This window comes from Pimephales promelas, chromosome 16, assembly GCF_988280905.1.
Source record: "Pimephales promelas chromosome 16, fPimPro1.hap1.1, whole genome shotgun sequence".
Taxonomy (NCBI): Eukaryota; Metazoa; Chordata; class Actinopteri; order Cypriniformes; family Leuciscidae; genus Pimephales; species Pimephales promelas.
In genome coordinates, this window is record NC_142784.1 from 19,333,958 (window position 1) to 19,351,063 (window position 17,106).

Below are 17,106 nucleotides of genomic sequence, written 5' to 3' on the forward strand. Positions count from 1 at the left end.
TTTCGTTTTTTTTTTTCGTTTTTGGGCAAAAAATTAAGTTTCTCCAATCTTCTCAAAACTCTGGATTATGATAGAGGGCTGTGAGACTTTGACCTGGGTGCAAAAATGGAGGCTTTAGACCCTTCCAGAGCTGAGATATCAAAATTCAAAATTTCGACCCGATAAAAAAAACGACAGTGTTACCCCTTTCATTTTTTTTGCGTTTTTGGTTAAAAAATTAAGTTTCTCCAATCTTCTCAAAACTCTGGATTATGATAGAGGGTCATGAGACTTTAACCTGAGTGCAAAAATGGAGGCTCTAGACCCTTCCAGAGCTGAGATATCAAAATTCAAAATTTCGACCCGAAAAAAAAAAACGACAGTGTTACCCCTTTCGTTTTTTTTCGTTTTTGGGCAAAAAATTAAGTTTCTCCAATCTTCTCAAAACTCTGGATTATGATAGAGGGCTGTGAGACTTTGACCTGGGTGCAAAAATGGAGGCTCTAGACCCTTCAAGAGCTGAGATTTCAAAATTCAAAATTTCGACCCGAAAAAAAAAACGACAGTGTTACCCCTTTCGTTTTTTTTTTCGGTTTTGGGCAAAAAAATAAGTTTCTCCAATCTTCCCCAAACTCTGGATTCTGATAGAGGGCCATGAGACTTTCACCTGAGTGCAAAAATGGAGGCTCTAGACCCTTCCAGAGCTGAGATATCAAAATTCAAAATTTCGACCCGATAAAAAAAACGACAGTGTTACCCCTTTCATTTTTTTGCGTTTTTGGTTAAAAAATTAAGTTTCTCCAATCTTCTCAAAACTCTGGATTATGATAGAGGGTCATGAGACTTTAACCTGAGTGCAAAAATGGAGGCTCTAGACCCTTCCAGAGCTGAGATATCAAAATTCAAAATTTCGACCCGAAAAAAAAAAACGACAGTGTTACCCCTTTCGTTTTTTTTCGTTTTTGGGCAAAAAATTAAGTTTCTCCAATCTTCTCAAAACTCTGGATTATGATAGAGGGCTGTGAGACTTTGACCTGGGTGCAAAAATGGAGGCTCTAGACCCTTCAAGAGCTGAGATTTCAAAATTCAAAATTTCGACCCGAAAAAAAAAACGACAGTGTTACCCCTTTCGTTTTTTTTTTCGGTTTTGGGCAAAAAAATAAGTTTCTCCAATCTTCCCCAAACTCTGGATTCTGATAGAGGGCCATGAGACTTTCACCTGAGTGCAAAAATGGAGGCTCTAGACCCTTCCAGAGCTGAGATATCAAAATTCAAAATTTCGACCCGATAAAAAAAACGACAGTGTTACCCCTTTCATTTTTTTGCGTTTTTGGTTAAAAAATTAAGTTTCTCCAATCTTCTCAAAACTCTGGATTATGATAGAGGGTCATGAGACTTTAACCTGAGTGCAAAAATGGAGGCTCTAGACCCTTCCAGAGCTGAGATATCAAAATTCAAAATTTCGACCCGAAAAAAAAAAACGACAGTGTTACCCCTTTCGTTTTTTTTCGTTTTTGGGCAAAAAATTAAGTTTCTCCAATCTTCTCAAAACTCTGGATTATGATAGAGGGCTGTGAGACTTTGACCTGGGTGCAAAAATGGAGGCTCTAGACCCTTCAAGAGCTGAGATTTCAAAATTCAAAATTTCGACCCGAAAAAAAAAACGACAGTGTTACCCCTTTCGTTTTTTTTTTCGGTTTTGGGCAAAAAAATAAGTTTCTCCAATCTTCCCCAAACTCTGGATTCTGATAGAGGGCCATGAGACTTTCACCTGAGTGCAAAAATGGAGGCTCTAGACCCTTCCAGAGCTGAGATATCAAAATTCAAAATTTCGACCCGAAAAAAACACGACAGTGTTACCCCTTTCATTTTTTTTGCGTTTTTGGTTAAAAAATTAAGTTTCTCCAATCTTCTCAAAACTCTGGATTATGATAGAGGGTCATGAGACTTTAACCTGAGTGCAAAAATGGAGGCTCTAGACCCTTCCAGAGCTGAGATATCAAAATTCAAAATTTCGACCCGAAAAAAAAACGACAGTGTTACCCCTTTCGTTTTTTTTCGTTTTTGGGCAAAAAATTAAGTTTCTCCAATCTTCTCAAAACTCTGGATTATGATAGAGGGCTGTGAGACTTTGACCTGGGTGCAAAAATGGAGGCTCTAGACCCTTCAAGAGCTGAGATTTCAAAATTCAAAATTTCGACCCGAAAAAAAAAACGACAGTGTTACCCCTTTCGTTTTTTTTTTCGTTTTTGGGCAAAAAAATAAGTTTCTCCAATCTTCCCCAAACTCTGGATTCTGATAGAGGGCCATGAGACTTTCACCTGAGTGCAAAAATGGAGGCTCTAGACCCTTCCAGAGCTGAGATATCAAAATTCAAAATTTCGACCCGAAAAAAAAACGACAGTGTTACCCATTTCATTTTTTTTGCGTTTTTGGTTAAAAAATTAAGTTTCTCCAATCTTCTCAAAATTCTGGATTATGATAAAGGGTCATGAGACTTTAACCTGAGTGCAAAAATGGAGGCTCTAGACCCTTCCAGAGCTGAGATATCAAAATTCAAAATTTCGACCCGAAAAAAAAAAACGACAGTGTTACCCCTTTCGTTTTTTTTTCGTTTTTGGGCAAAAAATTAAGTTTCTCCAATCTTCTCAAAACTCTGGATTATGATAGAGGGCTGTGAGACTTTGACCTGGGTGCAAAAATGGAGGCTCTAGACCCTTCAAGAGCTAAGATTTCAAAATTCAAAATTTCGACCCGAAAAAAAAAACGACAGTGTTACCCCTTTCGTTTTTTTTCGTTTTTGGGCAAAAAAATAAGTTTCTCCAATCTTCCCAAAACTCTGGATTCTGATAGAGGGCCATGAGACTTTCACCTGAGTGCAAAAATGGAGGCTCTAGACCCTTCCAGAGCTGAGATATCAAAATTCAAAATTTCGACCCGAAAAAAAAAACGACAGTGTTACCCCTTTCGTTTTTTTTGCGTTTTTGGGCAAAAAATTAAGTTTCTCCAATCTTCTCAAAACTCTGGATTCTGATGGAGGGTCATGAGACTTTAACCTGAGTGCAAAAATGGAGGCTCTAGACCCTTCCAGAGCTGAGATATCAAAATTCAAAATTTCGACCCGAAAAAAAAAACGACAGTGTTACCCCTTTCGTTTTTTTTCGTTTTTGGGCAAAAAATTAAGTTTCTCCAATCTTCTCAAAACTCTGGATTATGATAGAGGGCCATGAGACTTTCACCTGAGTGCAAAAATGGAGGCTCTAGACCCTTCCAGAGCTGAGATATCAAAATTCAAAATTTCGACCCGAAAAAAAAACGACAGTGTTACCCCTTTCATTTTTTTGCGTTTTTGGGCAAAAAATTAAGTTTCTCGAATCTTCTCAAAACTCTGGATTATGATAGAGGGCTGTGAGACTTTGACTTGGGTGCAAAAATGGAGGCTCTAGACCCTTCCAGAGCTGAGATATCAAAATTCAAAATTTCGACCCGAAAAAAAATCGACAGTGTTACCCCATTCGTTTTTTTTCATTTTCGGGCGAAAAATTAAGTTTCTCCAATCTTCTCAAAATTCTGGATTATGATAGAGGGCTGTGAGACTTTGACCTGGGTGCAAAAATGGAGGCTCTAGACCCTTCCAGAGCTGAGATATCAAAATTCAAAATTTCGACCCGAAAAAAAAACGACAGTGTTACCCCTTTCGTTTTTTTTGCGTTTTTGGGCAAAAAATTAAGTTTCTCCAATCTTCTCAAAACTCTGGATTCTGATAGAGGGCTGTGAGACTTTGACTTGGGTGCAAAAATGGAGGCTCTAGACCCTTCCAGAGCTGAGATATCAAAATTCAAAATTTCGACCCGAAAAAAAAACGACAGTGTTACCCCTTTCGTTTTTTTTGCGTTTTTGGGCAAAAAATTAAGTTTCTCCAATCTTCTCAAAACTCTGGATTCTGATAGAGGGTCATGAGACTTTAACCTGAGTGCAAAAATGGAGGCTCTAGACCCTTCCAGAGCTGAGATATCAAAATTCAAAATTTCGACCCGAAAAAAAAAAACGACAGTGTTACCCCTTTCGTTTTTTTTCGTTTTTGGGCAAAAAATTAAGTTTCTCCAATCTTCTCAAAACTCTGGATTATGATAGAGGGCTGTGAGACTTTGACCTGAGTGCAAAAATGGAGGCTCTAGACCCTTCCAGAGCTGAGATATCAAAATTCAAAATTTCGACCCGAAAAAAAAAACGACAGTGTTACCCCTTTCGTTTTTTTTCGTTTTTGGCCAAAAAAATTAAGTTTCTCCAATCTTCCCAAAACTCTGGATTCTGATAGAGGGCCATGAGACTTTCACCTGAGTGCAAAAATGGAGGCTCTAGACCCTTCCAGAGCTGAAATATCACAATTCACAATTTCGACCCGAAAAAAAAACGACAGTGTTACCCCTTTCGTTTTTTTTTCATTTTGGGCAAAAAAATAAGTTTCTCCAATCTTCTCAAAACTCTGAATTCTGATAGAGGGCCATGAGACTTTCACCTGAGTGCAAAAATGGAGGCTCTAGACCCTTCCAGAGCTGAGATATCAAAATTCAAAATTTCGACCCGAAAAAAAAACGACAGTGTTACCCCTTTCGTTTTTTTTCGTTTTTGGGCAAAAAATTAAGTTTCTCCAATCTTCTCAAAACTCTGGATTATGATAGAGTGCTGTGAGACTTTGATCTGAGTGCAAAAATTTAGGATCTAGACCCTTCCAGAGCTGAGATATCAAAATTCAAAATTTCGACCCGAAAAAAAAACGACAGTGTTACCCCTTTCATTTTTTTGCGTTTTTGGGCAAAAAATTAAGTTTCTCCAATCTTCTCAAAACTCTGGATTATGATAGAGGGCTGTGAGACTTTGACTTGGGTGCAAAAATGGAGGCTCTAGACCCTTCCAGAGCTGAGATATCAAAATTCAAAATTTCGACCCGAAAAAAAAACGACAGTGTTACCCCTTTCGTTTTTTTTCATTTTCGGGCGAAAAATTAAGTTTCTCCAATCTTCTCAAAATTCTGGATTATGATAGAGGGCTGTGAGACTTTGACCTGGGTGCAAAAATGGAGGCTCTAGACCCTTCAAGAGCTGAGATATCAAAATTCAAAATTTCGACCCGAAAAAAAAACGACAGTGTTACCCCTTTCGTTTTTTTTTTGCGTTTTTGGGCAAAAAATTAAGTTTCTCCAATCTTCTAAAAACTCTGGATTCTGATAGAGGGTCATGAGACTTTAACCTGAGTGCAAAAATGGAGGCTCTACACCCTTCTAGAGCTGAGATATCAAAATTCAAAATTTCGACCCGAAAAAAAAAAACGACAGTGTTACCCCTTTCGTTTTTTTTCGTTTTTGGGCAAAAAAATAAGTTTCTCCAATCTTCCCCAAACTCTGGATTCTGATAGAGGGCCATGAGACTTTCACCTGAGTGCAAAAATGGAGGCTCTAGACCCTTCCAGAGCTGAGATATCAAAATTCAAAATTTCGACCCGAAAAAAAAACGACAGTGTTACCCCTTTCGTTTTTTTTGCGTTTTTGGGCAAAAAATTAAGTTTCTCCAATCTTCTCAAAACTCTGGATTCTGATAGAGGGTCATGAGACTTTAACCTGAGTGCAAAAATGGAGGCTCTAGACCCTTCCAGAGCTGAGATATCAAAATTCAAAATTTCGACCCGAAAAAAAAAACGACAGTGTTACCCCTTTCGTTTTTTTTTTTCGTTTTTGGGCAAAAAATTAAGTTTCTCCAATCTTCTCAAAACTCTGGATTATGATAGAGGGCTGTGAGACTTTGACCTGGGTGCAAAAATGGAGGCTTTAGACCCTTCCAGAGCTGAGATATCAAAATTCAAAATTTCGACCCGATAAAAAAAACGACAGTGTTACCCCTTTCATTTTTTTGCGTTTTTGGTTAAAAAATTAAGTTTCTCCAATCTTCTCAAAACTCTGGATTATGATAGAGGGTCATGAGACTTTAACCTGAGTGCAAAAATGGAGGCTCTAGACCCTTCCAGAGCTGAGATATCAAAATTCAAAATTTCGACCCGAAAAAAAAAAACGACAGTGTTACCCCTTTCGTTTTTTTTCGTTTTTGGGCAAAAAATTAAGTTTCTCCAATCTTCTCAAAACTCTGGATTATGATAGAGGGCTGTGAGACTTTGACCTGGGTGCAAAAATGGAGGCTCTAGACCCTTCAAGAGCTGAGATTTCAAAATTCAAAATTTCGACCCGAAAAAAAAAAACGACAGTGTTACCCCTTTCGGTTTTTTTTTCGGTTTTGGGCAAAAAAATAAGTTTCTCCAATCTTCCCCAAACTCTGGATTCTGATAGAGGGCCATGAGACTTTCACCTGAGTGCAAAAATGGAGGCTCTAGACCCTTCCAGAGCTGAGATATCAAAATTCAAAATTTCGACCCGAAAAAAAAACGACAGTGTTACCCCTTTCGTTTTTTTTGCGTTTTTGGGCAAAAAATTAAGTTTCTCCAATCTTCTCAAAACTCTGGATTCTGATAGAGGGTCATGAGACTTTCACCTGAGTGCAAAAATGGAGGCTCTAGACCCTTCCAGAGCTGAGATATCAAAATTCAAAATTTCGACCCGAAAAAAAAACGACAGTGTTACCCCTTTCGTTTTTTTTGCGTTTTTGGGCAAAAAATTAAGTTTCTCCAATCTTCTCAAAACTCTGGATTCTGATAGAGGGTCATGAGACTTTAACCTGAGTGCAAAAATGGAGGCTCTAGACCCTTCCAGAGCTGAGATATCAAAATTCAAAATTTCGACCCGAAAAAAAAAACGACAGTGTTACCCCTTTCGTTTTTTTTTTTCGTTTTTGGGCAAAAAATTAAGTTTCTCCAATCTTCTCAAAACTCTGGATTATGATAGAGGGCTGTGAGACTTTGACCTGGGTGCAAAAATGGAGGCTTTAGACCCTTCCAGAGCTGAGATATCAAAATTCAAAATTTCGACCCGATAAAAAAAACGACAGTGTTACCCCTTTCATTTTTTTTGCGTTTTTGGTTAAAAAATTAAGTTTCTCCAATCTTCTCAAAACTCTGGATTATGATAGAGGGTCATGAGACTTTAACCTGAGTGCAAAAATGGAGGCTCTAGACCCTTCCAGAGCTGAGATATCAAAATTCAAAATTTCGACCCGAAAAAAAAAAACGACAGTGTTACCCCTTTCGTTTTTTTTCGTTTTTGGGCAAAAAATTAAGTTTCTCCAATCTTCTCAAAACTCTGGATTATGATAGAGGGCTGTGAGACTTTGACCTGGGTGCAAAAATGGAGGCTCTAGACCCTTCAAGAGCTGAGATTTCAAAATTCAAAATTTCGACCCGAAAAAAAAAACGACAGTGTTACCCCTTTCGTTTTTTTTTTCGGTTTTGGGCAAAAAAATAAGTTTCTCCAATCTTCCCCAAACTCTGGATTCTGATAGAGGGCCATGAGACTTTCACCTGAGTGCAAAAATGGAGGCTCTAGACCCTTCCAGAGCTGAGATATCAAAATTCAAAATTTCGACCCGATAAAAAAAACGACAGTGTTACCCCTTTCATTTTTTTGCGTTTTTGGTTAAAAAATTAAGTTTCTCCAATCTTCTCAAAACTCTGGATTATGATAGAGGGCTGTGAGACTTTGACCTGGGTGCAAAAATGGAGGCTTTAGACCCTTCCAGAGCTGAGATATCAAAATTCAAAATTTCGACCCGATAAAAAAAACGACAGTGTTACCCCTTTCATTTTTTTGCGTTTTTGGTTAAAAAATTAAGTTTCTCCAATCTTCTCAAAACTCTGGATTATGATAGAGGGTCATGAGACTTTAACCTGAGTGCAAAAATGGAGGCTCTAGACCCTTCCAGAGCTGAGATATCAAAATTCAAAATTTCGACCCGAAAAAAAAAAACGACAGTGTTACCCCTTTCGTTTTTTTTCGTTTTTGGGCAAAAAATTAAGTTTCTCCAATCTTCTCAAAACTCTGGATTATGATAGAGGGCTGTGAGACTTTGACCTGGGTGCAAAAATGGAGGCTCTAGACCCTTCAAGAGCTGAGATTTCAAAATTCAAAATTTCGACCCGAAAAAAAAAAACGACAGTGTTACCCCTTTCGGTTTTTTTTTCGGTTTTGGGCAAAAAAATAAGTTTCTCCAATCTTCCCCAAACTCTGGATTCTGATAGAGGGCCATGAGACTTTCACCTGAGTGCAAAAATGGAGGCTCTAGACCCTTCCAGAGCTGAGATATCAAAATTCAAAATTTCGACCCGAAAAAAAAACGACAGTGTTACCCCTTTCGTTTTTTTTGCGTTTTTGGGCAAAAAATTAAGTTTCTCCAATCTTCTCAAAACTCTGGATTCTGATAGAGGGTCATGAGACTTTCACCTGAGTGCAAAAATGGAGGCTCTAGACCCTTCCAGAGCTGAGATATCAAAATTCAAAATTTCGACCCGAAAAAAAAACGACAGTGTTACCCCTTTCGTTTTTTTTGCGTTTTTGGGCAAAAAATTAAGTTTCTCCAATCTTCTCAAAACTCTGGATTCTGATAGAGGGTCATGAGACTTTAACCTGAGTGCAAAAATGGAGGCTCTAGACCCTTCCAGAGCTGAGATATCAAAATTCAAAATTTCGACCCGAAAAAAAAAACGACAGTGTTACCCCTTTCGTTTTTTTTTTTCGTTTTTGGGCAAAAAATTAAGTTTCTCCAATCTTCTCAAAACTCTGGATTATGATAGAGGGCTGTGAGACTTTGACCTGGGTGCAAAAATGGAGGCTTTAGACCCTTCCAGAGCTGAGATATCAAAATTCAAAATTTCGACCCGATAAAAAAAACGACAGTGTTACCCCTTTCATTTTTTTTGCGTTTTTGGTTAAAAAATTAAGTTTCTCCAATCTTCTCAAAACTCTGGATTATGATAGAGGGTCATGAGACTTTAACCTGAGTGCAAAAATGGAGGCTCTAGACCCTTCCAGAGCTGAGATATCAAAATTCAAAATTTCGACCCGAAAAAAAAAAACGACAGTGTTACCCCTTTCGTTTTTTTTCGTTTTTGGGCAAAAAATTAAGTTTCTCCAATCTTCTCAAAACTCTGGATTATGATAGAGGGCTGTGAGACTTTGACCTGGGTGCAAAAATGGAGGCTCTAGACCCTTCAAGAGCTGAGATTTCAAAATTCAAAATTTCGACCCGAAAAAAAAAACGACAGTGTTACCCCTTTCGTTTTTTTTTTCGGTTTTGGGCAAAAAAATAAGTTTCTCCAATCTTCCCCAAACTCTGGATTCTGATAGAGGGCCATGAGACTTTCACCTGAGTGCAAAAATGGAGGCTCTAGACCCTTCCAGAGCTGAGATATCAAAATTCAAAATTTCGAACCGATAAAAAAAACGACAGTGTTACCCCTTTCATTTTTTTGCGTTTTTGGTTAAAAAATTAAGTTTCTCCAATCTTCTCAAAACTCTGGATTATGATAGAGGGTCATGAGACTTTAACCTGAGTGCAAAAATGGAGGCTCTAGACCCTTCCAGAGCTGAGATATCAAAATTCTAAATTTCGACCCGAAAAAAAAAAACGACAGTGTTACCCCTTTCGTTTTTTTTCGTTTTTGGGCAAAAAATTAAGTTTCTCCAATCTTCTCAAAACTCTGGATTATGATAGAGGGCTGTGAGACTTTGACCTGGGTGCAAAAATGGAGGCTCTAGACCCTTCAAGAGCTGAGATTTCAAAATTCAAAATTTCGACCCGAAAAAAAAAACGACAGTGTTACCCCTTTCGTTTTTTTTTTCGGTTTTGGGCAAAAAAATAAGTTTCTCCAATCTTCCCCAAACTCTGGATTCTGATAGAGGGCCATGAGACTTTCACCTGAGTGCAAAAATGGAGGCTCTAGACCCTTCCAGAGCTGAGATATCAAAATTCAAAATTTCAAAACCGATAAAAAAAACGACAGTGTTACCCCTTTCATTTTTTTGCGTTTTTGGTTAAAAAATTAAGTTTCTCCAATCTTCTCAAAACTCTGGATTATGATAGAGGGTCATGAGACTTTAACCTGAGTGCAAAAATGGAGGCTCTAGACCCTTCCAGAGCTGAGATATCAAAATTCAAAATTTCGACCCGAAAAAAAAAACGACAGTGTTACCCCTTTCGTTTTTTTTCGTTTTTGGGCAAAAAATTAAGTTTCTCCAATCTTCTCAAAACTCTGGATTATGATAGAGGGCTGTGAGACTTTGACCTGGGTGCAAAAATGGAGGCTCTAGACCCTTCAAGAGCTGAGATTTCAAAATTCAAAATTTCGACCCGAAAAAAAAAACGACAGTGTTACCCCTTTCGTTTTTTTTTTTCGGTTTTGGGCAAAAAAATAAGTTTCTCCAATCTTCCCCAAACTCTGGATTCTGATAGAGGGCCATGAGACTTTCACCTGAGTGCAAAAATGGAGGCTCTAGACCCTTCCAGAGCTGAGATATCAAAATTCAAAATTTCGACCCGAAAAAAAAACGACAGTGTTACCCCTTTCATTTTTTTTGCGTTTTTGGTTAAAAAATTAAATTTCTCCAATCTTCTCAAAACTCTGGATTATGATAGAGGGTCATGAGACTTTAACCTGAGTGCAAAAATGGAGGCTCTAGACCCTTCCAGAGCTGAGATATCAAAATTCAAAATTTCGACCCGAAAAAAAAACGACAGTGTTACCCCTTTCGTTTTTTTTCGTTTTTGGGCAAAAAATTAAGTTTCTCCAATCTTCTCAAAACTCTGGATTATGATAGAGGGCTGTGAGACTTTGACCTGGGTGCAAAAATGGAGGCTCTAGACCCTTCAAGAGCTGAGATTTCAAAATTCAAAATTTCGACCCGAAAAAAAAAACGACAGTGTTACCCCTTTCGTTTTTTTTTCGTTTTTGGGCAAAAAAATAAGTTTCTCCAATCTTCCCCAAACTCTGGATTCTGATAGAGGGCCATGAGACTTTCACCTGAGTGCAAAAAAGGAGGCTCTAGACCCTTCCAGAGCTGAGATATCAAAATTCAAAATTTCGACCCGAAAAAAAAACGACAGTGTTACCCATTTCATTTTTTTTGCGTTTTTGGTTAAAAAATTAAGTTTCTCCAATCTTCTCAAAATTCTGGATTATGATAGAGGGTCATGAGACTTTAACCTGAGTGCAAAAATGGAGGCTCTAGACCCTTCCAGAGCTGAGATATCAAAATTCAAAATTTCGACCCGAAAAAAAAAAACGACAGTGTTACCCCTTTCGTTTTTTTTTCGTTTTTGGGCAAAAAATTAAGTTTCTCCAATCTTCTCAAAACTCTGGATTATGATAGAGGGCTGTGAGACTTTGACCTGGGTGCAAAAATGGAGGCTCTAGACCCTTCAAGAGCTAAGATTTCAAAATTCAAAATTTCGACCCGAAAAAAAAAACGACAGTGTTACCCCTTTCGTTTTTTTTCGTTTTTGGGCAAAAAAATAAGTTTCTCCAATCTTCCCAAAACTCTGGATTCTGATAGAGGGCCATGAGACTTTCACCTGAGTGCAAAAATGGAGGCTCTAGACCCTTCCAGAGCTGAGATATCAAAATTCAAAATTTCGACCCGAAAAAAAAACGACAGTGTTACCCCTTTCGTTTTTTTTGCGTTTTTGGGCAAAAAATTAAGTTTCTCCAATCTTCTCAAAACTCTGGATTCTGATGGAGGGTCATGAGACTTTAACCTGAGTGCAAAAATGGAGGCTCTAGACCCTTCCAGAGCTGAGATATCAAAATTCAAAATTTCGACCCGAAAAAAAAAAACGACAGTGTTACCCCTTTCATTTTTTTGCGTTTTTGGGCAAAAAATTAAGTTTCTCCAATCTTCTCAAAACTCTGGATTATGATAGAGGGTCATGAGACTTTAACCTGAGTGCAAAAATTGAGGCTCTAGACCCTTCCAGAGCTGAGATATCAAAATTCAAAATTTCGACCCGAAAAAAAAAACGACAGTGTTACCCCTTTCGTTTTTTTTCGTTTTTGGGCAAAAAATTAAGTTTCTCCAATCTTCTCAAAACTCTGGATTATGATAGAGGGCTGTGAGACTTTGACCTGGGTGCAAAAATGGAGGCTCTAGACCCTTCAAGAGCTGAGATTTCAAAATTCAAAATTTCGACCCGAAAAAAAAAACGACAGTGTTACCCCTTTCGTTTTTTTTTTCGTTTTTGGGCAAAAAAATAAGTTTCTCCAATCTTCCCCAAACTCTGGATTCTGATAGAGGGCCATGAGACTTTCACCTCAGTGCAAAAATGGAGGCTCTAGACCCTTCCAGAGCTGAGATATCAAAATTCAAAATTTCGACCCGAAAAAAAAACGACAGTGTTACCCCTTTCATTTTTTTTGCGTTTTTGGTTAAAAAATTAAGTTTCTCCAATCTTCTCAAAATTCTGGATTATGATAGAGGGTCATGAGACTTTAACCTGAGTGCAAAAATGGAGGCTCTAGACCCTTCCAGAGCTGAGATATCAAAATTCAAAATTTCGACCCGAAAAAAAAAAAACGACAGTGTTACCCCTTTCGTTTTTTTTCGTTTTTGGGCAAAAAATTAAGTTTCTCCAATCTTCTCAAAACTCTGGATTATGATAGAGGGCTGTGAGACTTTGACCTGGGTGCAAAAATGGAGGCTCTAGACCCTTCAAGAGCTAAGATTTCAAAATTCAAAATTTCGACCCGAAAAAAAAAACGACAGTGTTACCCCTTTCGTTTTTTTTTGTTTTTGGGCAAAAAAACAAGTTTCTCCAATCTTCCCAAAACTCTGGATTCTGATAGAGGGCCATGAGACTTTCACCTGAGTGCAAAAATGGAGGCTCTAGACCCTTCCAGAGCTGAGATATCAAAATTCAAAATTTCGACCCGAAAAAAAAATGACAGTGTTACCCCTTTCGTTTTTTTTCGTTTTTGGGCAAAAAATTAAGTTTCTCCAATCTTCTCAAAACTCTGGATTATGATAGAGGGCTGTGAGACTTTGACCTGAGCGCAAAAATTTAGGATCTAGACCCTTCCAGAGCTGAAATATCAAAATTCAAAATTTCGACCCGAAAAAAAAAACGACAGTGTTACCCCTTTCGTTTTTTTTCGTTTTTGGGCAAAAAATTAAGTTTCTCCAATCTTCTCAAAACTCTGGATTCTGATAGAGGGCCATGAGACTTTCACCTGAGTGCAAAAATGGAGGCTCTAGACCCTTCCAGAGCTGAGATATCAAAATTCAAAATTTCGACCCGAAAAAAAAAACGACAGTGTTACCCCTTTCGTTTTTTTTCGTTTTTGGGCAAAAAATTAAGTTTCTCCAATCTTCTCAAAACTCTGGATTATGATAGAGGGCTGTGAGACTTTGACCTGGGTGCAAAAATGGAGGCTCTAGACCCTTCAAGAGCTGAGATTTCAAAATTCAAAATTTCGACCCGAAAAAAAAAACGACAGTGTTACCCCTTTCGTTTTTTTTCGTTTTTGGGCAAAAAAATAAGTTTCTCCAATCTTCCCAAAACTCTGGATTCTGATAGAGGGCCATGAGACTTTCACCTGAGTGCAAAAATGGAGGCTCTAGACCCTTCCAGAGCTGAGATATCAAAATTCAAAATTTCGACCCGAAAAAAAAACGACAGTGTTACCCCTTTCGTTTTTTTTCGTTTTTGGGCAAAAAATTAAGTTTCTCCAATCTTCTCAAAACTCTGGATTATGATAGAGTGCTGTGAGACTTTGATCTGAGTGCAAAAATTTAGGATCTAGACCCTTCCAGAGCTGAGATATCAAAATTCAAAATTTCGACCCGAAAAAAAAAACGACAGTGTTACCCCTTTCATTTTTTTGCGTTTTTGGGCAAAAAATTAAGTTTCTCCAATCTTCTCAAAACTCTGGATTATGATAGAGGGCTGTGAGACTTTCACCTGAGTGCAAAAATGGAGGCTCTAGACCCTTCCAGAGCTGAGATATCAAAATTCAAAATTTCGACCCGAAAAAAAAACGACAGTGTTACCCCTTTCATTTTTTTTGCGTTTTTGGGCAAAAAATTAAGTTTCTCCAATCTTCTCAAAACTCTGGATTCTGATAGAGGGTCATGAGACTTTCACCTGAGTGCAAAAATGGAGGCTCTAGACCCTTCCAGAGCTGAGATATCAAAATTCAAAATTTCGACCCGAAAAAAAAACGACAGTGTTACCCCTTTCGTTTTTTTTGCGTTTTTGGGCAAAAAATTAAGTTTCTCCAATCTTCTCAAAACTCTGGATTCTGATAGAGGGTCATGAGACTTTAACCTGAGTGCAAAAATGGAGGCTCTAGACCCTTCCAGAGCTGAGATATCAAAATTCAAAATTTCGACCCGAAAAAAAAAACGACAGTGTTACCCCTTTCGTTTTTTTTTTTCGTTTTTGGGCAAAAAATTAAGTTTCTCCAATCTTCTCAAAACTCTGGATTATGATAGAGGGCTGTGAGACTTTGACCTGGGTGCAAAAATGGAGGCTTTAGACCCTTCCAGAGCTGAGATATCAAAATTCAAAATTTCGACCCGATAAAAAAAACGACAGTGTTACCCCTTTCATTTTTTTTGCGTTTTTGGTTAAAAAATTAAGTTTCTCCAATCTTCTCAAAACTCTGGATTATGATAGAGGGTCATGAGACTTTAACCTGAGTGCAAAAATGGAGGCTCTAGACCCTTCCAGAGCTGAGATATCAAAATTCAAAATTTCGACCCGAAAAAAAAAAAACGACAGTGTTACCCCTTTCGTTTTTTTTCGTTTTTGGGCAAAAAATTAAGTTTCTCCAATCTTCTCAAAACTCTGGATTATGATAGAGGGCTGTGAGACTTTGACCTGGGTGCAAAAATGGAGGCTCTAGACCCTTCAAGAGCTGAGATTTCAAAATTCAAAATTTCGACCCGAAAAAAAAAACGACAGTGTTACCCCTTTCGTTTTTTTTTTCGGTTTTGGGCAAAAAAATAAGTTTCTCCAATCTTCCCCAAACTCTGGATTCTGATAGAGGGCCATGAGACTTTCACCTGAGTGCAAAAATGGAGGCTCTAGACCCTTCCAGAGCTGAGATATCAAAATTCAAAATTTCGAACCGATAAAAAAAACGACAGTGTTACCCCTTTCATTTTTTTGCGTTTTTGGTTAAAAAATTAAGTTTCTCCAATCTTCTCAAAACTCTGGATTATGATAGAGGGTCATGAGACTTTAACCTGAGTGCAAAAATGGAGGCTCTAGACCCTTCCAGAGCTGAGATATCAAAATTCTAAATTTCGACCCGAAAAAAAAAAACGACAGTGTTACCCCTTTCGTTTTTTTTCGTTTTTGGGCAAAAAATTAAGTTTCTCCAATCTTCTCAAAACTCTGGATTATGATAGAGGGCTGTGAGACTTTGACCTGGGTGCAAAAATGGAGGCTCTAGACCCTTCAAGAGCTGAGATTTCAAAATTCAAAATTTCGACCCGAAAAAAAAAACGACAGTGTTACCCCTTTCGTTTTTTTTTTCGGTTTTGGGCAAAAAAATAAGTTTCTCCAATCTTCCCCAAACTCTGGATTCTGATAGAGGGCCATGAGACTTTCACCTGAGTGCAAAAATGGAGGCTCTAGACCCTTCCAGAGCTGAGATATCAAAATTCAAAATTTCAAAACCGATAAAAAAAACGACAGTGTTACCCCTTTCATTTTTTTGCGTTTTTGGTTAAAAAATTAAGTTTCTCCAATCTTCTCAAAACTCTGGATTATGATAGAGGGTCATGAGACTTTAACCTGAGTGCAAAAATGGAGGCTCTAGACCCTTCCAGAGCTGAGATATCAAAATTCAAAATTTCGACCCGAAAAAAAAAACGACAGTGTTACCCCTTTCGTTTTTTTTCGTTTTTGGGCAAAAAATTAAGTTTCTCCAATCTTCTCAAAACTCTGGATTATGATAGAGGGCTGTGAGACTTTGACCTGGGTGCAAAAATGGAGGCTCTAGACCCTTCAAGAGCTGAGATTTCAAAATTCAAAATTTCGACCCGAAAAAAAAAACGACAGTGTTACCCCTTTCGTTTTTTTTTTTCGGTTTTGGGCAAAAAAATAAGTTTCTCCAATCTTCCCCAAACTCTGGATTCTGATAGAGGGCCATGAGACTTTCACCTGAGTGCAAAAATGGAGGCTCTAGACCCTTCCAGAGCTGAGATATCAAAATTCAAAATTTCGACCCGAAAAAAAAACGACAGTGTTACCCCTTTCATTTTTTTTGCGTTTTTGGTTAAAAAATTAAATTTCTCCAATCTTCTCAAAACTCTGGATTATGATAGAGGGTCATGAGACTTTAACCTGAGTGCAAAAATGGAGGCTCTAGACCCTTCCAGAGCTGAGATATCAAAATTCAAAATTTCGACCCGAAAAAAAAACGACAGTGTTACCCCTTTCGTTTTTTTTCGTTTTTGGGCAAAAAATTAAGTTTCTCCAATCTTCTCAAAACTCTGGATTATGATAGAGGGCTGTGAGACTTTGACCTGGGTGCAAAAATGGAGGCTCTAGACCCTTCAAGAGCTGAGATTTCAAAATTCAAAATTTCGACCCGAAAAAAAAAACGACAGTGTTACCCCTTTCGTTTTTTTTTCGTTTTTGGGCAAAAAAATAAGTTTCTCCAATCTTCCCCAAACTCTGGATTCTGATAGAGGGCCATGAGACTTTCACCTGAGTGCAAAAAAGGAGGCTCTAGACCCTTCCAGAGCTGAGATATCAAAATTCAAAATTTCGACCCGAAAAAAAAACGACAGTGTTACCCATTTCATTTTTTTTGCGTTTTTGGTTAAAAAATTAAGTTTCTCCAATCTTCTCAAAATTCTGGATTATGATAGAGGGTCATGAGACTTTAACCTGAGTGCAAAAATGGAGGCTCTAGACCCTTCCAGAGCTGAGATATCAAAATTCAAAATTTCGACCCGAAAAAAAAAAACGACAGTGTTACCCCTTTCGTTTTTTTTTCGTTTTTGGGCAAAAAATTAAGTTTCTCCAATCTTCTCAAAACTCTGGATTATGATAGAGGGCTGTGAGACTTTGACCTGGGTGCAAAAATGGAGGCTCTAGACCCTTCAAGAGCTAAGATTTCAAAATTCAAAATTTCGACCCGAAAAAAAAAACGACAGTGTTACCCCTTTCGTTTTTTTTCGTT